The following is a 23,965-nucleotide window of genomic DNA, read 5'->3' as shown; positions in this document are numbered from 1 at the left end:
GGCTGTGTTGGGTCTTCATTTCTGTGCGAGGGCTTTCTCTAGTTGCGGCAAGCGGGGGCCACTCTTCATCGCTGTGTGCGGGCCTCTCACTATCACGGCCTCTCTTGTTGTGGAGCACAGGCTCCAGACGCATAGGCTCAGTAGTTGTGGCTCACGGGCCCAGCCGCTCTGCGGCATGTGGGATCCTCCCAGACCAGGGCTCGAACCCATGTCCCCTGCATTAGCAGGCAGATTCTCAACCACTGTGCCACCAGGGAAGCCCCAGAGAATCTTTTTTTAAAAATAAATTTATTATTTATTTTTGGCTGTGTTGGGTCTTTGTTGCTGCACACAGGCTGTCTCTAGTTGGGGTGAGCGGGGGCTACTCTTCGTTGTGGTGTGCGGGCTCCTCATTGCTGTGGCATCTCTTGTTGCGGAGCATGGGCTCTAGGCGCTGGGTCTTCAGTAGTTTTGGCACACGGGCTTCAGTAGTTGTGGCTCATGGGCCCTAGAGCACAGGCTCAGTAGTTGTGGCACACGGGCTTAGTTGCTCCGTGGCATGTGGGATCTTCCCAGACCAGGGCTCGAACCCATGTCCCCTGCACTGGCAGGCGGATTCCCAACCACTGTGCCACCAGGGAAGTCCCCACACAGAGAATCTTAAGGTCAAAACATACAACTCGATTAACTACACTTCCTCCTGTTCACATTTCCCTCATCTTTTCTTCATCTTCTGTCTATGTATCCTTGGCCCTGTTTATATTAAGTGCTTTTGCAGTTATATTTGATTGTCTGTATTCCGGTGAGTTACCACAATGCTTTATGAGACACGCTAGGATATAAATGCATTTAAGTAATATATATATATATGTGTAGTTTGCTTGAGTGCAGTGTTTTTTGTTTTCTGTACTGAATTCATTAGCATGGGTCGGTATAAACTTTAGCATAGGTCGATATGTAATTTGTAAACTCATAAAGTCTTGAAAGTGAGGAAATAAGTCTTTCAAATTTAATTATTTATTGTAAAGAGCAGAATAGCATACATAAACAGGTGCCTAATGAAAACTTGTATTCTAATTTGGAACTCTCATGAACACCTATTTTTTTGTTCTTCTAAGGGTATGATAGTAGGCCATTTGATTATTTTTATTTTTATGGCTTTAACTTTAGAACAATGAAATATTCATAAATTTTAAAAAGTATTTTTCTTTATTTCATGGGGGTGGGATGCTGGAGAAGTGAAAGGTCAAACACCTATTGAGGAATCCATACTTGTCTATATAGTGTGTACTTTTATTTCAATAACTGATTTAAAATTCCTAAAAGGATGCTATAATAAGTTATTATGCCATTTTACAGACTGAATCAAGTGAATTTCAGGGAGGTATGAAACTTGCCTAAGGCCATCCAGCTGCCAAGTGGTAGAAGTGAGAATTAAATCCAGGTATACCTATCGCCAAAGTTTCTGCTCATCTCTTTACATCATCCACTTTTAATAGCCAATGCTTTTCTGCTTACAAATATGACTGAGGTTTCCAGACAGTCAACATTGCTTTTTAATAAGATAGAAAAGTTATTGTTGCTTCTCTAAAGACATATTCCTTTTCCATTAAGTGACTTTAGTTGTTCAGATAATACTTCCAGACAGTAGTCATCATACAGTTGGAGACTAAGAACAGAACTCAGGGATGTGTCTAGCAGTCAGTAAAGACCAACTGGGCTCACTGATGATACTTACGGTCATTTCCTCTAGACTAACATAATGTTATTAATAAGACCCTAATAATTCACAGTACTGCCCTTGCCTGATTGTTTGTTCTTCTCCCTCTATCACTCTCTCTTTCCCCATATTATTATTATTTTTGACAATTTTTGGTGAATTAAATTCAGGGATTAGTATTCAGGAGCGCTAGTCACAAAAGCAGAGAATCTTAGCTCACACCAAAGGAAGAAAATAGAGAAACAGTATAAATTATATGAATACACACATTTCACACATGTACCAACTATATGTTGCACTTCTCCAAAATCTATTCGGTATCTGCACATTTATTGTATGTTAGCAGTAAGACTAGAAATGAGCGTAATGCTCTGTTTACAAGATACAGAAAACAGACCCAAATATGAAAATTACTAGCAATGAGAATGGGGAAGAAAGACTACAACAAGGAATGTAGATGATATTTTTGTTTCTTAGCTGTGATGCCAAATATTGAACTTTCAACTTGAGACAAGGAGGCCATAAAAAGTTGTATTAGTTTCCTAGAGCTGCCATGACAAAGTACCAGAGACTGAGGAGGTTAAACAACAGAAATTTACTCACTCACTAAGTAAGTAAATTTACTTACTCAGTGTAGAGGCTAGAAATCTGAGATAAGGCGTCAACAGGATTGATTTCTTCTGAGGTATCTCTTCTTGGTTTGTAGATGCCATGTTTTCCTTTTGTCTTCACATGGTCTTCTCTCTGTGCATGTCTGTGTCCTAATATTTTCTTTTTATAAGGACACCAGTCATATTGAATTAGAGCCCACCCATTTGACCTCATTTGACCTCAGTTACCTATTTAAGGGCCTTATCTCCAAATACAGTCAGATTAGGAGGTATTGGGGGTTAAGACTTACACATATTAACATGAGCAGGACACAGTTCAGGTGATAATAGAAGATAAGAGTAATTTAAGCAAGTAAGTAACTATTGCTTACAGTGAGTTGCTTAAGGATATGAATTTACACAAGACAAACAAGAAGAAATTACATAACACTGTGTGTTACACAAAGATATTAAATTAATCATCTTAACATCCTGTGAGATGGGCATTAAATTAGACTAAGCAAGAGTAAGCAACTTATCCAGAATTGTATAGTTGGTACTTTCCAGAATTTAAACCAGGTATTTTTCCAGTTCCATTCTACGTTATATATTCATTTCATTATTTGAAATGAATTTTGAGTCCTCATTTTGCTTAGTTTCTGAAGCTATATGGGGATAGAATGGAGTTGGATATTTTCAGTGACATTCACACATGGGGAAGGAAATTGAGTCCAGAAGCTTCAGCAATGTTTCTATGGAGAATGCTAACAACAGAACCAGAAACACCGTTATCCTTTTGGTTCAGTGATCTTTCCTAAAGCACTACAAGAATCAATTTTAAGAAGCCCAGTGTTTTCCAAACTTTCACCAATGGGCTCTGTAGGGTCCTCTAACAATATCTAAGAGACTAACTAGCTTCACATTCCAAGCCACTTAAGACAAGGAGTTCTGATTGTTCTCTGTGAGGAAATCAAGTGACAATCATAGCTGGTAATTTAGGGTAGTTTCTTCAGGGCCCAGGCAAAACCTAATACACAAGTAATAATCATTGTTAAGTGCATCTCTGACAAGGATTCATCAAGTAGCAAAGAGGTCTATAAATTGGGAGAAATTATGATCAAAGACAAACATAGACCACAGTTATTTAATTAATGCTCAATTATTTATGAGTTTAACTTTGGTTAACCTCATTTTCCTTCTTCTAGACAATTTCCAATTCATCTCCACAAAGAGACCAGAATACTTACCTTCCAAAACAAGATTTATTGTGTTCCTTTAATTCAAAGCATACAGTGACTTCTACATTCACTCCACCAAGTTTTGCTAGGAGAGAAAAGGAGACATTATATTTTGTCTTGAATTACATATGCCACCATACTTGACTTAGCCCATCCTACTGGAAGCACTTTGACGCAGATTCTACAGTGTTGTCTTACATCCTCTACGGAATCAAGCCAAGGGAATCACACATAGTTACAGCTGGAAAAACGTTTGTTCTGGGTTGATACTTTTAGCCTTTACCACCAAGACTTTATCACCAAGATCTATCTTTACAGTCTCTAAACAGGAGACCTTCTTGCCTTCCATTTTCATATTGACAAGGAAGGTAAAGGGAAGAACTGAGAAGTACCCAAAGTCAGCTAGCAGCCAGCACAGATAAATCATCTGTGGAGATATTGTTTCTTTCAAAAGATATAAACATGAGAGGAAGTCCTAGTGTTTGAAACAATTGTGCATAATAAAATTCCATGAAAACCTAGAAATCCAGATGCAGATCAGTAACATATTGGCTAAATAAGCTGTTATGTTCATGCAATGGACAAGTGTACAGACATTAAGAAGAACGAGATACTCATTTCTATGAGATTCTCTTTTCACTGAACTCATCAGTGCTGCAAAAACAATGTTACATAATACTTTTTCTTTAACATTATATCAGGCATCCTCATCTTGTCCTGCATTTATTGCCAGTGTTACTAAAGTTTATCATTTACCTCTTTCTCTTTTAGACATATAATTTCTTCTTATTTTGGAAGCATTCATCAATCCCTATTTTACTCTTTCTTCTAAATTACAAATGAATATTGAACTTTAGAAACTATCTTTTGGGGGCTATTTCAAGTGATTGTATAGTTTGGCTCTCCTTGGACCTTGTTATATGGTAAATTATATTTTGTTATTTTATATATGCTATTTATTATATTTCGTATTATGTTTACTAATTACATTTATTATATTATAATTACATTATAATTAAGGTAGCATTTTGTTTTAGATAGACAAAACAACCAGTGGAATAGGAAGCATCTTAAAATTAAATGCAAGAGCATAAGGGAAGTGAGATTAAAATAAAATTCACATTTTGGATCAGTAGCAAAAATTATTCAACAAAAGTGGGAAAATATGGCTATCATTACTAAATTCTAGATACAGCAACTAGTTAAAAGTTAAAAAAATAATGAAACTGTAAAAGTATCAGAAACCTGGGAGACATGAAATAAAGTATTCATGAGGAATACCTTTCTAAGATACAAAGAAAAAAGGATACATTTAATTATATAAGAATTAAAATTTGCCTCATGGCAAAATGCACTACAATGGTCAGAAAACAAGCAAAAGAAATTGGGAAATATATTAAGAAATGGATATGCTTTGTTTACAACTTTTGAGAGAAGCACATGTTTCTTTTTCCTTTAACCTGTTATGGGGGTATTCATCTATAATGTAAGTGCATGGTTCCTTTCCTTTAACCTGTAATGTGAGATTTAATCCATATGGTAAGTGCATGGTTCCTTTCCTTTCATCTGTAATGTGAGTGTGAACATGTGGCACTGTTCCCAAGCACAGACTTTGGATGTTCCTGTACTGGTCCCATCACTGACCATCCACAAAAACTTACAAATGTTGCTTCACTTTCCTGGGGGTTAGAGTCTTAGCTACGAAATGGAAGCAATATAGAACTTTCCCACAGGGATGATAGAAGGTTTAAAGGAGTAAATATGTAAGTGCCTTAGCACAGTGCCTAGTACAAGAGAGATCAATATAAGTACTTATCAATTTTTTAAAGAGACAGATGAAAGAAATAAAATGTGGTAATTTCAATCTATTGATATATATTCTTGACTTTAAACTACCTTTTCATTCATTGGATGACCTAACTTGCTCATGCTTTTTCTTACTCTAGTGAACTTGGGTAGCTAATATCATAGTTTAAAATTTTTGCTTTTATATTTACAAGGAAATTTGACCTGTAAATTTCTTTTTCCTTACAGTCCTAATCTATTTTCAGTATTAGGATTATATAGACTTCATAAGATGAATAAAGGAGCATTCTTCCGTCGCTTTCTCTAGAAGTTTTTCTTTGTTAATATTAACGTTACCTGTTTAATAGACGTTCGATAGAATACACCTCCCAAATGATCTGGCTGGGTCTGGTATTTTCTTGGTGAAAGATTGTAAACTATTGACATAATTCCTTTACTGGTGAAAGAACTCCAGCTATAGATTTCCTCTTGTGTCAGTTTTGGTAAACTTTAGGAGCTAGGAAATTGTCCACTTTACAGAAATGTTCAAATTTACTGGCATTTTATATATTCTCTGTTTGTACTCTCTGCTATAACATTGTCCTGATTCTTTCTGTATATTATTTACTTATGTTTTTGTTTTGCTTAATCAAAGTGTGTTTTTTAAATCTTTTCAAAGAATATTCCTTTGACTTACTAAATCACCTCAATTTTATACTTTTTTCTGTTTTATTAAGTTCTGCTCATGTATTTATTATCTATTTTTCTATGTTCTCAGGGTTTATTGTTTTACTCTTCTGATATCAATTAAAACACTTGATTATTAATTTTTAGAAATCTTTTTAGTTATAAATAGTTGAACTTTTTGAAGATTCCAGCTTAGTTGTAAGTATCTAAGGGTCAGCTCGTCCACATTGTTGCTAGCCTAAGGCTTAGTTCACCCTATCGCAATGTATATATTGACATTTTTTACCCTCGACTTTCTGTGTTTTGCTACTTCTCACTTTTCTTTGGAGAGAAGCCCTTTGAAATACCCTTAACTTATTTTACAGCCAATAAGTCTTTAAAATAATGTGTATTTTTTAAAGATAGATCTACTTATATAATTAGGCAGAAAATCTGATCTGCCATATTTTTAAAAACAGCATAAATTCACTCTTCTCCATGATTAATCTGCTGTATTACACGACCTTCGAGTTTTTAGCTTTATCAATGACATGTACTTGAAAATGTTTTAAAGATCCTACCCAGTCTTTTAAAACATCCTTGTTCCTTGTTTCAGTTCTAGTTTTATGTATATTTTCTGCCTTGCACCTGATTAGTCCAACATCAGATGGATGGCCTTGGGAATCTAATTCTGGTATTGATTGCTTTTTGCTGATTCTCTTCACTTCTAGCTGATTTCTTCATTATTGTGTAAATTTAGATCATGAGCTCATGTTTAGCTAAACTTTATCTGTGGGAATGCTATAGGCCTGTGTTGAAGGTCTACCTCTCCAGAAAGGGTTTAGTTTTGTGTTTGGAATACCACCGATTTGGGAGCATTTTAAGTTAATTTCTTAGCTTCTGTTTGCAAGACCGCACATAAGTTTGCAACCCAAACACTGGGAACACAGATCTGGGGTTCAGAATTCTGAAGATTTCCTACCTGTTTCCTACCCAGAGCAGAGGCCAAGAGAATTTGGTCTTAGTCTCCCTTTGCCAGCAGATATTTTTTCTCCTGGCACACCCTTTCATTGAAGGTGAAGCTAGGGATAGATAGGTTTAGTTCTAACTTCCCATCTAGTAGGAATGGAGTCTTACCTCCTGCCTCTCATGTGGTCATGGCCATTTAAAAACAAGTTTCTATGTCAGGTGTGTCATTAAACTAAGGCATCCAGACAGATGCCTATTTTTATGGCCTATGAGCTATGAATAATTTACACATTTTAACTGGTAACGTTTTAAATGGTTACCTAAGTACCTAAATAATATCCTCAATTTTGCCTCTTTGGTCTACAAAGCCTAAAATATTTGCCACTTGGCTCCATAAAAACAGGATTTCCAGCTTCTGTTCTAAGCTATCAAGATCTTCAATCCACTCCTAATATAGCTATAACTCTCATGCATGTACCACCCTTCTTTCATGGGTCCTGGAAATTTCTACTGCATACTTCAAAAATCAACCACGCACTTAAAAATAAGTTGTGTACATTTAACCTAGCATACCTAACCCTTTTCCTTTAGGAGAGTTTTTCAAGTAATCTTGCCCACCGTATTCTTTAGAGCTTCATTAATAATGGCAAAAAATTAAAACAACTTAACATTTAACAAATGGGAATTGTTCATAACAATTATAGAAGCACATACAGTAGAAAACTATACACTCTTATTGAAACAGTGAGACATAACTAGTTTTATTCTTAGAGAACTATGTTTATTTAGGTCCCTTTTGTGTAAATAAGTATATTTCTGTGTATGTATGTATATAGTCATGTATTTATATACACATACATTATTTGTATGATATAGTTATATAAACATATGAAATACATACCTATACACATACCTTTGATTTATATTTGTATACATACACAGGAATATAATTATATATATTATATAGTTATATACATTGAACTGAAAACTGGTAGTATACATATATATAGTGTATAAATGTGTGTCTATGTGCATGTGTAGAAAAGCAGGTTGAGAGATATGGAAGCATGAGTTAGACAGGGTTCATGATTGTAAAAGTAGTTATGTGTAGGTAGTGAGGTTAAGGCCTATTTGATTGAAAATATTGCATATTTTTACATCAATTGTTATGATGAACAGATTCCTATGTAAGTAAAATTATAAATAGCTATACATACTTGTATGTGTAATGTATAATTAAAATATATATAGTTTCATAGATGTATTATATTTATATTACATAATATAATTGTCTTATACTAATACATTATGTATTGTGTTATATAGAATATATTAACTATAGTGTATTATATCAGATAATAATAATTATATATTTATAATATATATATAAATATATATATTTATAATTTATATATTATGATATAATTGTTTTATAATCAATATTACAGGATATATCATATTAATATTATGAACATATTAACCATATAAATACATTTCATTACTCATATATTTTGTATATAATATATGCTAGGCAAAAATATATATTAATATAATACATAATTGTTATACATTAATATAAATATTAGTATATTACATTTATATATCAATATAATATTTAATATTGGTATATTATAGTTAATATATACATAACTAATGCTCTGCTACAAGTAGAATAAGACCAGGAGTATGGCCAAAGCAAATTCTAAAAATATTAGATTACTTCTATTCATTTATATGTCATTTTCCTGGAATCTGCATCTGGCTATTAGAGAGGACACACAGCAAAATCAACACAAAGTGCCCAGGAGGACATTGGATCCTTTGTTTATCGGAGCCTCAAAGGAAACACAGTGCTATCCAGTCCCCCATCAAAGAGCCAAGAGCAAACCTTGAAGCACCCAGTAAAAGCCCATTCTGTTCCAAAGCCCAAACAAAAAAGCTTTTCCGGGCTTCCCTGGTGGCGCAGTGGTTGGGAGTCCGCCTGCCGATGCAGGGGACGCGGGTTCGTGCCCCGGTCCGGGAAGATCCCACATGCCGCGGAGCGGCTGGGCCCGTGAGCCATGGCCGCTGAGCCTGCATGTCCAGAGCCTGTGCTCCGCAACGGGAGACGCCACAACAGTGGGAGGCCTGCATACCGCAAAAAAAAAAAAAAAAAAAAAAAAGCTTTTCTACTTAAACTGGAAAAAGTTAAGTTCCCAAGAGACCCCCTACATCGACCACCAAAGCTCATTTGGCAGTAAAAGCAATAACGTTCACCAAACAACAAGAAACCCAAAACAATAGTTGTTTTAGCACAAACACAAAAAAGCAGCTAATTAGTGTCTCTCCCGTTTGAAAGAAGGGGGTGGGAAGTGGGCAGAAGACCTGATAGGAAAGATAAAAAGCAAAGGAAAAGGAAAATAGAAGTTTCCAGTTTGACACTCAAGCTGTCTTCTGCATCCATTTCGTCAAGACCACCAAGTCAATGTGGAGGCTTTTTCCTCCTTCCCTTTTCTTTTCATGAGACTGATCACAACCAGCACTGCAGAGTCCATCGAATTAAGGAATGCTGTTGCCTACATGTGTGAATGAGCTGTGAGTAAAGTACTGAAGTAGAGGACACCTAAAGTGAAACGTCTTCATGAATGTCCATGTGGCTGAGCAGGAAGTTAACCTTTCATAGATGTGCTAAAGAAGAAGAGTTGCCTTTTATTTTATTTACTTTTCCCTGGACTCTGTTGAATGACTATCATCTACAAGTTCAGGCTACCTTTTGCTGAGGATTAATGCACTGGGAGAGCTGAGAGAAAACTGAACAGTAGAGCTGTCTTTTTCCTGACCAGTTCACCTTACTTTCCCAAACTCTAAGTCTTTCCCTAATTCTTTCTCCTTTTTAGTGTAGTAAAATGAACAGAACACAAAATTCACCATTTTGATCATTTTACAATTCAGTGGAATTTAGTACTGTCACAATGCTGTGCAACTATCACCACTGTCCAGCTGCAAAACATTTTCATCCCCCCAAGAGGAAACCTACACCCATTTTAAGGACTCATTCCCTATTTCCCTCTGTTCCAAACCCCTGGCAACCACTAATGTATAATATTTGCCGTGTGTATGGATGTGCCACTGCTGGACATTTCGTAGAAATGGAACCATACCATATGTAGCCTTCCGTGCCTGATGATAAGTTGTGCAGTGGTAGGAAAAACTAAAATGCGATGTACTGTATGATGTATGTTTTACTGAAGTGGCTTGGTCAGATTATAATGATTTATGATAGAAATCACGTAAAGCAAGCATCACAATTCTCCAGGAATGTTCTGAAGAATGCTGATGTTAATTATGAATATGTGAATCCCAAATCTTTCATTTGTATTGACCTTATCTCATTAATTCTTCTCCCAACACTGCCATAACTAGAGTTGAGTTCTAAAACTTACCTTCCTCTTTCCCCATAGAAATTGTCCCACAATTTCAAAAAGTTCTCAAAGGTGAAAAAGTGCACACGATGTTTATCACGTTTGCAAATGCCGATGGAAATGCTAAGCTAACACTGTCCAAAATGCAATATTCTTCTGTGAGAGCACCCAACTTTAAACAAATACACATATTCTAAATACAGCTTAGATCTGTGACATGTTTTGGTCACTGAAGTATGAGCAGACATGATGGCCTTAAATGAGCAGAAGAGGCCTTAAATGGGCTTGTGCGGTTGGGCTCACCTATGTTTCAGTGAACTTTTAGAGAAGACAGGGCCTGGGAGCTGCGGCCTCACAGTTGGGCTCCAGACGAAGAGGTGTGTGACAGACCTCAAACTGACCCAAAACACGGAGCAAAACTAGCCATCTAGAGGTCTAAAAGAGAGCCACTGCAGCTAGCCCATAGGTCCAAGAAAAATAAATTCTTGTTTATGTAACTGAGTTTGGGGTGATTTGTTCCAAAGCATTATCACAGCAAGAGCTGACTAACACAACATCCTCCAAATCATTGTTATGTAAATGGATGCCACCATGCCTACATTTAAGGCAACTGTGTCCTCAAATTGTGAGAAATCTTGAACCCTTGGTGCCTCTCCAACACAATGTACATGGCTAAATTTCCACAAATAAGTTCACTAATATACCACAAAGATCTCCCTAAACTTGTATTAAATGTAATGCAAAGTTCTTTCTTTTCATTTTCTGCTTCTACATAGTTAAAATGCTGTTTATCAATGGAAAACGGTTCTTGCCGTTTGGCTTCTGTCGTTAGAGTCCTTTGAACTCTTTGGCTTTTCAGCTCCTAGGCTGTAACATTTCAATCAGCAAATGCCCCAAGGAGAAAAGCTGCACCAAATGTCAAGCTTGCGTCTGTGTTTCCCTTCTCTCCAGAACTTGGCCCACATGTCTTGGTGTCTCTCTAACACTCAGACGCCAGCGAACAGAAGTTCTCCTACTCTATCCAGCTTCTCTAACATTTCTTTAGACGTCGCCTGATCTTATGTTATTATTCAACTATCATCTCAATTAACCCTAGGAAGCAAATCTACCATTTTTAGAGGAAACGGAACCCTGGTACACCGTTGGTAGGAATGTCAACTGGTGCAGCCACTGTGGACAACAGTATGGAGGGTTCTCAAAAACTAAAACTAGAACTACCATATGACCTCGCAACTCCAGTGCTGGGTATAAATCCAAAAAGAACAAAAACATGTGTTTTCAAAAACATGTATTTGAAAAGATACATGCACCCCAATGTTCGGAGCATCAGTATTTACAATTACCAAGATATGGAAGCAACCTAAGTCTCATCAACTGATGAATGGATAAAGAAGATGTGGTACATATAACCAATGGCATACTACTCAGCCTTAAAAAAGAAAGAAATGTTGCCATTTGCAGCAACATAGATGGACTTGGAGGGCATTGTGGTAAGTGAAATAAGTCAAACAAAAACAAACACTGTAGGATATCACCTATATATGGAATCTAAAAAATACAGCAATCTACCGAATATAACAAAAAAGAAGGGGAGTCACAGATATAGAGAACAAACTAATGGTTGCCAGTGCGGAGGGGGAGGAGGGGGCAATACGGGGTGGGGAAGTGAGAGATGTCAACTACTGGGTGTACGATAGGCTCAAAGATGTATTGTACAACACAGGGAATATAGCCAATATTTTGTAATAACTGTAAATGTAAAGTATCCTTTAAAAAGTATACAAAATTTTTTACAACAGAAATCATACTGAAAATTGGAAACAATTTAAATGTCCATCAACAGGAAAATGCACATATAAATTATTGCATTTCCCTACATGGGAATCCTACATAGTGAGGAAACTACATGAACTAGACAGATCTTTACGTGTCAGCATGGATGAACCTAGCAAAGATAACACTAAAAAAAGCAAGTAAGAAGAGAAAACATAGTAGAATACTATATGAGGTTTAAGAATACTTAAAAATGTAGCCTAAATAGAAAGACATCCATGCAGTGATGGAGACCAAGTTCAGAAGAGTGGTCACCCAGGGTCAGCTGGGGAGTGGCTGTGTTTGGGAAAGTGGTCACAGCAGGCTCTTCAACAGGAATGGTAATGTTTCACTTCACACGCTGGCTGGAGGACGGAGGAGTGTCTGCAATGTTATAATGTGAGCACGCTGCATGTGAAAGCCATTGCTGACCACGTCTAGGGGATCTGATACGCGGGAGCTGGTAGTGGGTGGAGGCATCCAGAAGGTGGTGGTAGAAGAGGAACGTTGTATGCATAACGCCTAAGGCCTGACCAGAGGACGACCACTGTTCTAGAAACTGGACACAAATCCAACTTCTACGGCCAATGTTAAAAGACAAACTGAGGCATGTTTAAAAGAAGACTTTACGTGAGCAAAAATAGATTCAATTCAGGCACCGCCAAAGCGGAAGTGGTGAGGAGCACTCCAGCCACAGGAGCTGCAGAGATTTTTAGTTTCAAAGGGCAGAAGCAAAGCAAGGAAATGACTGACTTGCTATCGCTTTAAAGCCTAGTTGGTGGTTTCTGACTAGTTGTCCTCAGCGCTGTGCGTCACCCTGAGGCGTTGACAGGCTTAGATTTCGGTTGCTTTACGTAGGCGGCCGCATCACTAGAGCCACCGCAGGCTAACGGCCTCCTTGCAGGGTTCATTTACTAACACCAGTTGTCTGAGTCCTTACTCTTACTCGGCCACTTCACTTCCTACGCCTCAATTTCTCTTCTGTAAAGTGGATATTCAGTAGTAAATTCTCTGTGGAGTTGTCAGTACAAAACAAAGTGATTATTAGTAACCACGATCATGTCCTGAATGCATGGAACACGTCACCATTTGCCAACTACCGTGTCAAGTTAGCAGAAACTACGGAAATTAAGAGCTCTCCGCATAAATTCACACACCCGTGCACCAGGTAAGGGACCACAGGCAGACGTTCACTCAGCCTTTCGTGTGTCCCTCACGGAATACACGCTCTCTCCTGGGCGGGGGGAGCACAGACACTTACGGGAGTTTACTTTTCAAATGCGTTGATACAACCAGGTCTCACTTTTGTTTGGATGAGTCAGCAAACGCTTTTTGGAAGCCCCAAAGTCTCCACACCTCCAACGTTTCGCGCTGCCTTAGTCTCAGAGCTCAAGCCCCTACTCTTCAGGCCGCGTCACCATGGGAGACAGGGCTGCATGCGGACGCGACGCACGGCGAGCGTGCTGACGTCCTCGAGCCCCGCCCCCACGGTCCCGCCCGCTGACTTATAAACGGCAGCCCCGCGGCGTGGAGGGCGTAGATGCGTGCGCCAACACCAGGCCGTGCGGGGTCTCCGGAGCGCGGCATGGGGGGGTTGGCGTAGCTGGGGCCCGTGGCCCTATGTCTTCTGGCTGCGACGCCGGTCCTGCGCACGCTGCGGGGCCGCAGCCGCCGGGCGGTGGGCGCCCGAGGGGCCGGGAGGCGAGCCGGGGCCCCCAGGCGGGTGTGGGCATCATGTCCGCAGCCAGCGTCCCCGAGGCCGCGCTCGGGCCATGATCCCTTGGTGAAGCTGCGCCGGGACGGCGTGGCCGATATCTTTCCGCGCTCTGAGGACCTGTGCGCGCTGCAGGACTCGGTGCCTCTGCCCTCCGTGCGCGCTTCCCTACAGGAGGGCCTGCTGGACTTAAGGCCGACCGCCTCCGCGGGGTGCACTGGGCGCCGCTCCTGAGCACCCGCTGCCCCTGATCTGTATCCAGAGCTTCTTCCAGCCACGGCGTGTCGAGACAGGTTTGTACTTCCCGCTTCCAGGGCCCCTCGTGTGGGCACTGAGAAGCAGGGTTTTAAATGGTGCAAGGTGGAGGGTGGGCACTAGAACCAGTGCCCAGTGACCGGGTGTGCGTGCACTAGACAGGGCGTGTGGCCTAGGACTCCTGCCGGCTCGGTGACCCCGGCCGAGTGCCTTAAGGCTTCAAGGTCTCAGTGTTCTCATCTGTAGCGTGGGCTTAACAGGACCCAGTCTCTGTGGCGGTTACAAGGATGCACTGTGTTAATGCTTCTAGACTCTACAAAGTAGAACACTTAGCACAGTTTGGAGCATCGTTAATTGTTGCACAGAGGTTACCTGGTCTGTTGAATGACTTTGCCTGGTACACACCAAAGCGATTAGGAAATGGATATATCCCAGCTTCATTTCCTTTCCATTAAAACAGGGCTCAGGAAAGAAAAAATCTGTTTTTCAGTAGTCGTATCATATAGTGGAAAGAGCACTGGTGTGAAGGCAGCCTAGGGTTTGAATTCCAGGGCTTATGCTGTCTGTGGCCTGGGCAGGTTTCTTTTGCACTACAATCCCCACACTTGTAAAATGACATTAATAACCACTCTTTCTGTGGGTTCTTAGAATGAATTAAGCAGGTTATGTGTGTAAACTAGCCTGGCACTTGAATGAGTTGTCAGAACCAAGGGCTGCTGGAGAGGATGCTTCTGCCCTAGGTAATCTTCCCTTCTACTGGGCAGCAAGTAAACACAAGCACAGTAGTCAGTGCTCTGGAAGAAGTGAGTTCTGGTGCTATAGAGCACAGAATCTCTTTTTTCTTTAATTTAATTTTTATTTTATATTGGAGGATAGTTGATGTACAATATTGTGTTAGTTTCAGGTGTACAGTAAAGTGATTCCGTTATACATGTATCCATTCCTTTTCAGATTCTTTTCCCGTACAGTTTGTTCCAGGCTATGGAGTAGAGTTCCCTGTGCTGTGCAGTAGGTCCTTGTTGATGATCTATTTGATATAGAGTCGTGTGTCTATGTTAATGCCAAAGTCCTAATGTATCCCCCCCCCCACCTTTCCCCTTTGCAGAGCACAGAATCTTGGAAGGGAAAGTTCAGGGTAGGCTTCTTGGAGGAGGTGCCATCCTTTCTAAGGATATGTAGAAGCTACTGGGGTGGCAGGAGGGAGCAGTGTGTGTCAAAGTTTGAGAAATATAAGAAAATATGGCAAAACTAAGGTATAGGACTGGAACTCAGGGTTTGGGAAAGAAATGAGAGTTGATATTGGAAACCTAGTGGGGCCCAACAGAACGGGGCCTTGTTTGTCCTGTCAGAAGTTTAGATGTTTATCCTGAAGGCTGTGGGAAACCCTAAAGAACAGTGAGATGGACTTCTGGTTTAGAGACTTACCCGGACCTCCATGTGCAAGGCACTTGATTGGGTGCAGGGTGAATTGTAATCTAAGGTTCCCACTTAAGTTATAAAAGGTTGGACTGGATTTTGCAGATCTGAGAGAGAATGGGTGGGGCCTGGTGACCAGTTAGAAAAGGGAGGGCAGCAAGCGTGGGTGACAGTTTACAGCTGCATCTTTTTGAGAGATACAGAGCACCGTAGGAAGGTATTGGGGGTGGGGAGAGGATTTTAGTTCATCTTCAGTGCTTTAGAGGGGCCTGGTAGCCAGGTCTGGGCCCAAGGTTCAGATCTGGGCTTTTGGGGAGGAGAGGTGTTTGAAGGCATGGTAGAGACTTAGGTTATCCACAAGAAGATCCAAAGAATCATAGGTCTGAGAGATTTTTAAGTGGGTATATTTGAGGATGTTTATAAGCTGTGAGAAAGTAGCCAGCAGAGGAAGGGTGTAAAGATCTAGGACAGGAAATGATTGTTCATTTGATTTTTTTTTTTTTTTTTTTTCTTTTTTTTTTTTGCGGTATGCGGGCCTCTCACTGTTGTGGCCTCTCCCGTTGCGGAGCACAGGCTCCGGACGCGCAGGCTCAGCGGCCACGGCTCACGGGCCCAGCCGCTCCACGGCATATGGGATCCTCCCAGACCGGGGCACGAACCCGTATCCCCTGCATCGGCAGGCGGACTCTCAACCACTGCGCCACCAGGGAGGCCCTGTTCATTTGATTTTGAAAAGCTGAATACTTATCGTGTGCCTGGCCCTTTTCTAGGATCTGGGGTTCACACCATCTGTTATCTCTTCTGCAAGGATAGTTCAACTCCTCCCCTGGTGAAGAGAAGTCAGATTATTCTTTGCGTCCCATTCAGGTATAAGAACTGTTCTGTACCTCTGAAGGGACTTTACTTAACCAGAGTAATAAGTTAGAAATCAAAAGAAATTAGAGCTGGAAGGGACCTTAAAGGCCACTGTACTTAATTTTGCCTGATATTTGACATTGAATGTAAGAAAAATTTATTGTAGAGCCCATTCTCTTCAGAGTTCCTTCACTGAACTTTCTTTATGTCTTGCATCCAGTGGGTCTATCTTGTAAATTTTGGCCTCCTCCTAAATTTTCTTCTTCATCCATATTACATTTTGCCCAGGCTATGGCAGAAACTGCTGGGTGGTTTCACGGCCCCTGGTCTCAGTGCCTCTAAGTTCATCTGCCTACTCGGGTTGAGTGATCTTCTAACATGACAAGATATGCCTAAAATAATGCTGCTAATGGCTTGCCCACACAGAGTTAGTGCATACTAGCCGCCCAGCGTGTGCTCTGCACAGAGGCCTGTAGTCTGAACTGTGCTTTGCCAAGCCTCCTGGGGCTCTTTGGCCTTGAGGAAGGGGAGCTTTTTGTGATCACTCCCTTTATCTAATTGGTCCTTCAGCAGCGGGGCGCCTTTTTCTAATCAGCGGAGGCACCCTTACTCAGCCAGTGGTAGCCCCAGGCCTCATCACCTGTGGGATACAAGCCATGCTCTCTCCCAGGCTTGCTTGGGCCAACATCTCTATTTTTATTTCTGTCTCTTCTCACACTTGGACCCCTGGTCTTTAGTCATCCCCACCTGCAGTATTTACAGTGCCCAGCAGGTGTCAGGCTTGAGTGTCTTTGCACAGGTGCTCCCTGTGCAGTTAATGCACCTCCTACTCCAACTCTGCATAGCCTCATCTTTCTAGACTGTACTTCAGGGTTATCATGAAGCCGTCACTTAGATATAACTTTTGGCCTCCATAGGCACTTCTGTGCTTAAAGGTTATAGTTCTTTATCTCATGTGATTGAAATTTTGAGTTTATAGATCTTCCTCCTTAATGAGGCTTTAAGGACAGGAGTCATTTCTAATCCTTAGCACAGAGCAGATGCTTTTTAACGGTGATAAAATGTATGGTTTAAATGACTCATTTTACAATAATTTTGCTGTAGCTTCCGATAGAAATAAAGTTTCCAGATGTTGTGTTCCTGCAATAAGAAATAAAGATGTGACCTTCCAGCTGTGTAAAGCCCATCAACGCTGTGTAAGTGCATCGGATGCGCTAAGGAACGTGGAGCCAAGTGGGCTAGTTGTGAGAGAGAGAGACTTAACTATGTTAACAAAGGTAAGCCTTCATTGTGTCCTGCCAACATTTGATAGTTACTTTTGGGCCAACTAAAGCAATAAAATTTTAAACTGTTCCTCCCCATTAAAGGGATTGACTATTTGGCCACTTTGGTGCACCTGTGTCTTGTGAATTGTCCAATTGGAGATGGAGGTTTAGAAAGTGAGTTTCAGTCTTGTTTCAGTCTCTTCCCATCAGACTGGTCTCGTGATTTCCTACACACCATGTTACTTCCTGTCTACCTTTCCTTGGTGGTGTTCATGCCTGGATTATCTCCTGTACCTGCTCAAACCTTGGTCCATTCTCATTTGTACCATGGAAGTTTGTCATGCCGGATACTGTCAGAACTAATTTTACTTAAGTTTGTGTTAAGGTGCAAAGCACACGTTTTGTATATTATCTGTTTTTTGTGTTTGTTTATATTTTTATGGTTTCTCTTCAAGAAATATTATGAGTAGGGAAATAACAAGATGTAAAGAGCAAAAAAGTCATCATTCTCTTTTAAGTTGTTAGAACATCTACCCGCAATCATACTGCACTGTGGTATGTGTTAAAATAGGAAATTTATGTCATGTCCCGTAGGAGCAGGAAAGTCAGTGGTGTTAGTGAGGGTGTGTCATGGAAGTAATCACTAAGCAGGTGACTGCTGGTTGGGGTCCTGAAACATTAGTGTGTGTTCCCTGTGTCCAGTAGTGGTCTGGAGAGGTCAGGAAGCGTGCCTTTCAATTTGAGGGAACAGAGGGTTTGAGGTCCTCTCTGTTCTATTGCTCTAGTACACTGCATAGCAGCTCATAAAATACTGTGTTTATAGTTGATATTTAAATCGCTGATTGATCATCAAGATTGGGATGTATCATTGGAAATGAAAATAGGAAGAGTCTTATGCTTTTTAGGTTTTTCCTTTTTTCCCGATGTCTCAGAAGGCTCTTTGACGGGGGACATTTTATTCTCCCATACAATTCCATGAATACTTATACCCTGGCACTTATTTTAATGTCATTTTCAATTTATAAATGTCTCTGAAACACATACTGTAAACTATTTGAGGGTAATGACCATGGCCATCGATGACACATCTTAAATGTGCATCGTGTTAATGTTTGAGTGTCAGGTGGTCTACCTTCAGTGCTTCCTTCTTTCACCCAGTTTTCTTCCTCATTTCCTTCTCCAAATTTGTCTCATTTTTCTACTCTCCCTTTTGCTTCTCTATTCTTGCTTTCTCTTTCCCATTGCATGTGTCATTCTTCTTTTTCTTCTTCTTCTTCTCCTTCTGACTTCATTATTATGGCCAACCAAAACCTTTTCCAGGATTGTCTCTATCTTCCTTTCCTCTTCATTGCTATCCACAAACTCTTAGAGAATATTCTTGCTTGACTCCCTTACTTCCTAGCATACCCATGTACTTCCTGATCACTTTAGAACATTGAAAAGGGTTGGAATTTTTAAAAATAGGTAATTATAATCAGTCTTCTTTCACCTCTGGCATAAGACTCTTCTTCCTCAATCTGACCATTCTTAAATCTAGAAGTACTCCAGCTCATTGGTCTCCCTTACCCCCATGTTTAGGCCAAAGAACTTGTGAAACCTTAGCCCTGTTTAATACTTGAATTTATCAAAACATAAGAGGGCTAATTCTGCCTAAGGGCACCAAAGAAGAATAAAGATGCCACAAATAAATGTTTAGTCCAGATTTATAATGGACTCTTAAGTGCCTAGTTGAGTGCTAACCGTTAACTCACTTGAACACCAGGGAGGTCATGACACAAACTAACATGTTAATTGTAAAGACACTTCACTTCACCATTCCTCAATGTAGCTGATAAACTGCATCCAGTTAGCTTAAATAACATGAATGATGAATTTCCCTGTGTATATAAATTGGGAGTTTCTAAAGTTTTCTTTTTCCCTTTGTACAACTACTGACTGCCACCTCGCTTGGTCAGTGCAATAGGAAATGATGACTAAGAAACACATTGTCTCAATATCAGTGGACATAATGTCCTAGTAGTCTATAAAAATCTCAAAATTCTTAATCTAAAAGGTAGGTCTGCCAATCTTATATCCTTTTCCTTTGTTAATATAAGTATCCAATCTATGAAGGTCTCAGTTTCCTTACTTAGAATATGAGGTGGATAGATTTGCTAATATCTAGGGACCTTTCCAATTTTAATATTCCCTAGTTATAAGGGCTGAGCCAAATACAATGGCTCCCTTAATCATTAACCTCGCTCATGATGAAAGTTATCAGCAAGTTCTACTTGTAAGAGATCAAACATTCATATCCATGTATATTGTAGCACATTGACTTTTACAGAACTCCAAGTAACACAACATAGTTACATTCATAGACTTAAGGTCACCGTGGTATACTTTACAATTTTTCTTTTCCCTAGGAAGGAAATGTAGATCCCTAGGAAGGGATTTCTTTCTCTGCCTTTCAGTAATGTAAGCCTTTTATTATCTCTTGGATCCTAAAAATGGGTAGGGTTTTGGCAGGTGGAGCTTAGGACAGACATTCCAGGTGACAGGGACAACAGGAGAAAGGGCAGAAGGAAGAATGGATTTTCAGAAAGAGTTGATATCTTACATGATGAGAGCAGCGTTTCACAATCTCTGTCCTGCAGAACACTGGTTTTAGATGATGTTAATGTAGTTACAGGACAGAAGCATTTGGGAAGAACTGTACTCTACATCCCGACATGAAATTCAAGTTTCACTTTGTTTCATTACATACTCTGAAAAGTTTTGGAGGAAGGAATTGATTTATTTTTGTTTAATTCAGTCTTACTCACAGTTACTTGACAAACCTATATTCAGCTGATGGGACTGTATTTTGTGAAAGGCCAATCGGAGAAATGGTGAGATGGAGCTTAGGCTATTTCTCTGTTGGGACAGGCATGTGATTATTTTTCTTATAATTCTTTACTGTTTGTCCTAACAACTGTTACTTTGCAGGCGTCAGTGTTTTTTTTGTTTTTTTTTTACATCTTTATTGGAGTATAATTGCTTTACAGTGTTGTGTTAGTTTCTGCTGTGTAACAAAGTGAATCAGCTATATGCATACATATATCCCCAGGATTCAGTTTTAAGCCCTCTGTTTTTATCTGAGTTATTGGGACTCTTAGAAAGCTCAACAATCCTGGAGTCTTCATCTGTGATGTAGTTTCCAGAAGCTCCTGGCACTTACCACTATTTCCTCTTGATTCTTTTCCTCCGACTTCAGACTTCTTACAATTATGAGCTGATGGTTTTCTCAGCCTCTAGTGTCAAAACCAGCTACCTCACTCATCTTCATTGTCTCAGTTACAAGGTGCAATATTTCCCATGTTTATATGCGTCAAAATAGAAGTCAGGGATTGATACATAGTATATGCGTAATAAAAATTGTATTTCTTTTTTTTCTTTGTTCAAAGGTATCCAAACACTGGCCAAGTTCTTAAATTGAAAGTAGAGTGATCTAACTTATTCAGCTCATCCAACCATCAAAGTTGAATATTTGTCTTTTTTCTTACACATATTTCTTGTATTCCAATTGTGACATTCTAGAGCACAGTGAGTACATTTATAACTTATTACTGCATTACTACCTTGGCTATTCCTTGATCAAAATTTACTTCATACAACTGACAGCCTAATTAACCTACTAGAGTTTTTTGTTTAATGTACGCATATATTAAAAAAACTCTAGTAGGTTAACTGCATTGCTAATAACTGAATTTTTACACCTCTATGCACCCATGTATCCAACACCAGATCAAGATATTATAAAATATTTCTAACACCCTACACGGTTCTCTGTTACTTCTTTCTGTTCCATACTCTCCCAGGGCAACACCTAAGCTGACCTCTATCACCATATATGACATACGTGGAAACACACAGTGTGTATTCTTTGGTATCTGGCCTCTGGTTACATATCATTATATCAGTAGTTTATTCTTTTATTGTGTTTTCCTGATTTTTTTAAACCTAGACATTCATACAGTGTCAAAGTACCACTGAGTTCTTCATATTATTATGCTGACCTCCATCTTCAGGGGCTTTCTACAGTCTTCCATGTGTCTTTGCACCTACTTTCTCTTCCGTCTAATTATGTTTCATTTAACCAACCTCAGCCAACCTTCCCCCATATTCCCCAACACGTAGCACTCCTGTGTTCAGCTTTTTTTTTTTTTTGTCCCCTATTCCATAAGCCCTTTGTGCCATTCCTGACACTGTGCCTGTTCCCTGCCCGGAAGGCCTGTTCCCTACCCTCTATATACTTGTTCAAGACTCAGTTTAAATGCTACCTGTTCTGAGAAGTCTTCTCAGAAGAAGCCAGTACTTTTTGGAATCCTTCTTTAATGAAATCCCATAGCAAGTGTAATCTGTCCTCCCTGATCTGGTAATTAATTATCCATTGTTCCTATCATATAGTGTTTGTTTTCCTTGTGTGCTGTTATTCTTTATTGAAGCAGATTACAGTGACTTGAACCAGGAACTGGGTCATTTTCCTCTTCATTTTAGTGCAAGTTTCTGTGATAAACTCTTTTTCCCTCACTTCCCATTCACCCTCAGCAGTTGTTAAACATGAAGTACAAGGGAAACTTATTGGTTAACAGGTTTTTGTGGTCCTTGGTTCTGGTCCCTAGGTCTAAGCTGCACTTCTGTAGTGCTAATTTGACTGATTTCTTATTGTCACATAACTCAGGCATTAACTAAATCCTTACAAATTTAGCTACATATAAGATAGTATTAAAAAAACCCAGTGGATATCAAAAGTTTTGGCCTGGAGGAGAGTGTTGTATGAGTCCTAGTTTGGTGGGGCTCACACTTAATGATCGAGCCTTCCAATATTCCACTGTAAGTAAGAAAGAGGTATGCAAATATATGGTTAATATTTAGCAGTGTTGATAAAAAGAAGAGAGAAAGGGACGACAGATACTTTGAGGGCCTTTTGGAATTCATGAACAATTATGATTGGATGAGGAAAAAGAAGAACCGAGGGCTAACCTCCCACAAGTGAAGTCAGGAAAGAGAGAAGGGCTCATCTGGTATGCAGGTAGAGAGGTTTGACCTACAGAATCTTAGAAAACCTCAACAATCTGAGCAGCGTTTGCAAGAGGCAAACTAAAGGGCTAACAAAAGTCTGCAAAAGTCTCACACAAAGAACTCTGGCATGGTGTTCATCATCTAGCTAATCCTAACATGCAGACATTTATGAGAGTAAAGTCAGGTCTTTACCAGAGTGGGTTTCTTATTTGGGCAACTGGGTCAAATGAAGAAAGGCAGGTGTAGGCTGCCAGAGTAATAAATAAGGAGAGGAAAAACAAAAAGAATGAGACATATGATTCATCAGTGATTTCCCCCCAGTATTCTTAGCCTCCAGCTTATCTCCATCTTACTGCTAACACAGGAACTAGACCGAACAGTGAGGTAAAAGGTCTCTACAGAAACTGAGGTAATATAGAAAATAAAAAAATAAAACATAAAATTGTCAATTTTCTTCCTAGGGGTAATTGAGATGGTAGTTCAATAATAACATAAGGTCAGGTGAAGTCTAAAGAAATTTTAGAAAAGCTGGATAAAGTAAGAAAACATCTGTTCGCTGCCATCTGAATGTTAGAGAGACACCAAGACGTGGGCCAAGTTGTGGAGAGAAGGGAAACACATACACAAGCTTGACATTTGGTGCAGCTTTTCTCCTTTGGGCATTTGCTGATTCAAATCTTACAGCCTACGAACTGAAAAGCCAAGGAGTTCAAAAGACTCTAACCACAGAAGCCAATGGGCAACAGCTCAAGCTAAAGGCAACAACTAATGGAATGACAAGCTAAGTGTATCTTTAGTCTCACAGGGCTGCGGGAACCATTACATTTAAAGCCTAACAAATACAAGGGTAGTTGGGAATAGGGAGAATCCAAACTTTCACATGGTAATCCCAAAGGGCAACACCCGTAGAGGAAGGACAAGACAGGAATAGACCAACCTTCACACAGACTGAAAAACGGCTTTGAATGAGCTCAAACGGAGAATGGACTAAGGTTACCAGTCCCTATAGTAACTGTCTGCCATGGGCCAAAGTAAATCTTTTCAAGAGAAAGATAACAACATCCAGAATGTGGAGGTATCTTTATAGTTTCCTAAAATAAGTTAAGCCCAATTTTAGTATAAAAAATAATTGGACATAACCAGGAAAAAGACTAAATGATCAAAAGTTCAAAAAAAGAAAGAAAGAAAAAAGACAACAGAAATAGACATAGGAGGACAAGAGTTAGCAGGCCTTGGTTAAAAAAAAAACAACAAAAC

At 39.6% G+C, this 23,965-nt stretch overlaps 1 pseudogene across 1 annotated transcript in view; it reads left to right on the top strand.

Annotated features, from left to right (window-relative positions):
• The first annotated feature begins 17,461 nt into the window (after positions 1 to 17,461).
• The window catches only part of LOC308610805 (centrosomal protein of 78 kDa-like), a 262,130-nt pseudogene continuing 255,626 nt past the window's right edge, over positions 17,462 to 23,965 (top strand). The window contains exon 1 of the transcript in view: positions 17,462 to 17,677. The product of the transcript in view is annotated as a centrosomal protein of 78 kDa-like (transcript). The remainder of the gene's footprint in view (positions 17,678 to 23,965) is intronic.

The sequence above is a fragment of the Mesoplodon bidens genome (assembly GCF_964165515.1).
Source record: "Mesoplodon bidens genome assembly, contig: HAP1_SCAFFOLD_126, whole genome shotgun sequence".
In the NCBI taxonomy this organism is placed as follows: domain Eukaryota; kingdom Metazoa; phylum Chordata; class Mammalia; order Artiodactyla; family Ziphiidae; genus Mesoplodon; species Mesoplodon bidens.
This window is presented reverse-complemented; position numbering and strand designations above follow the sequence as displayed.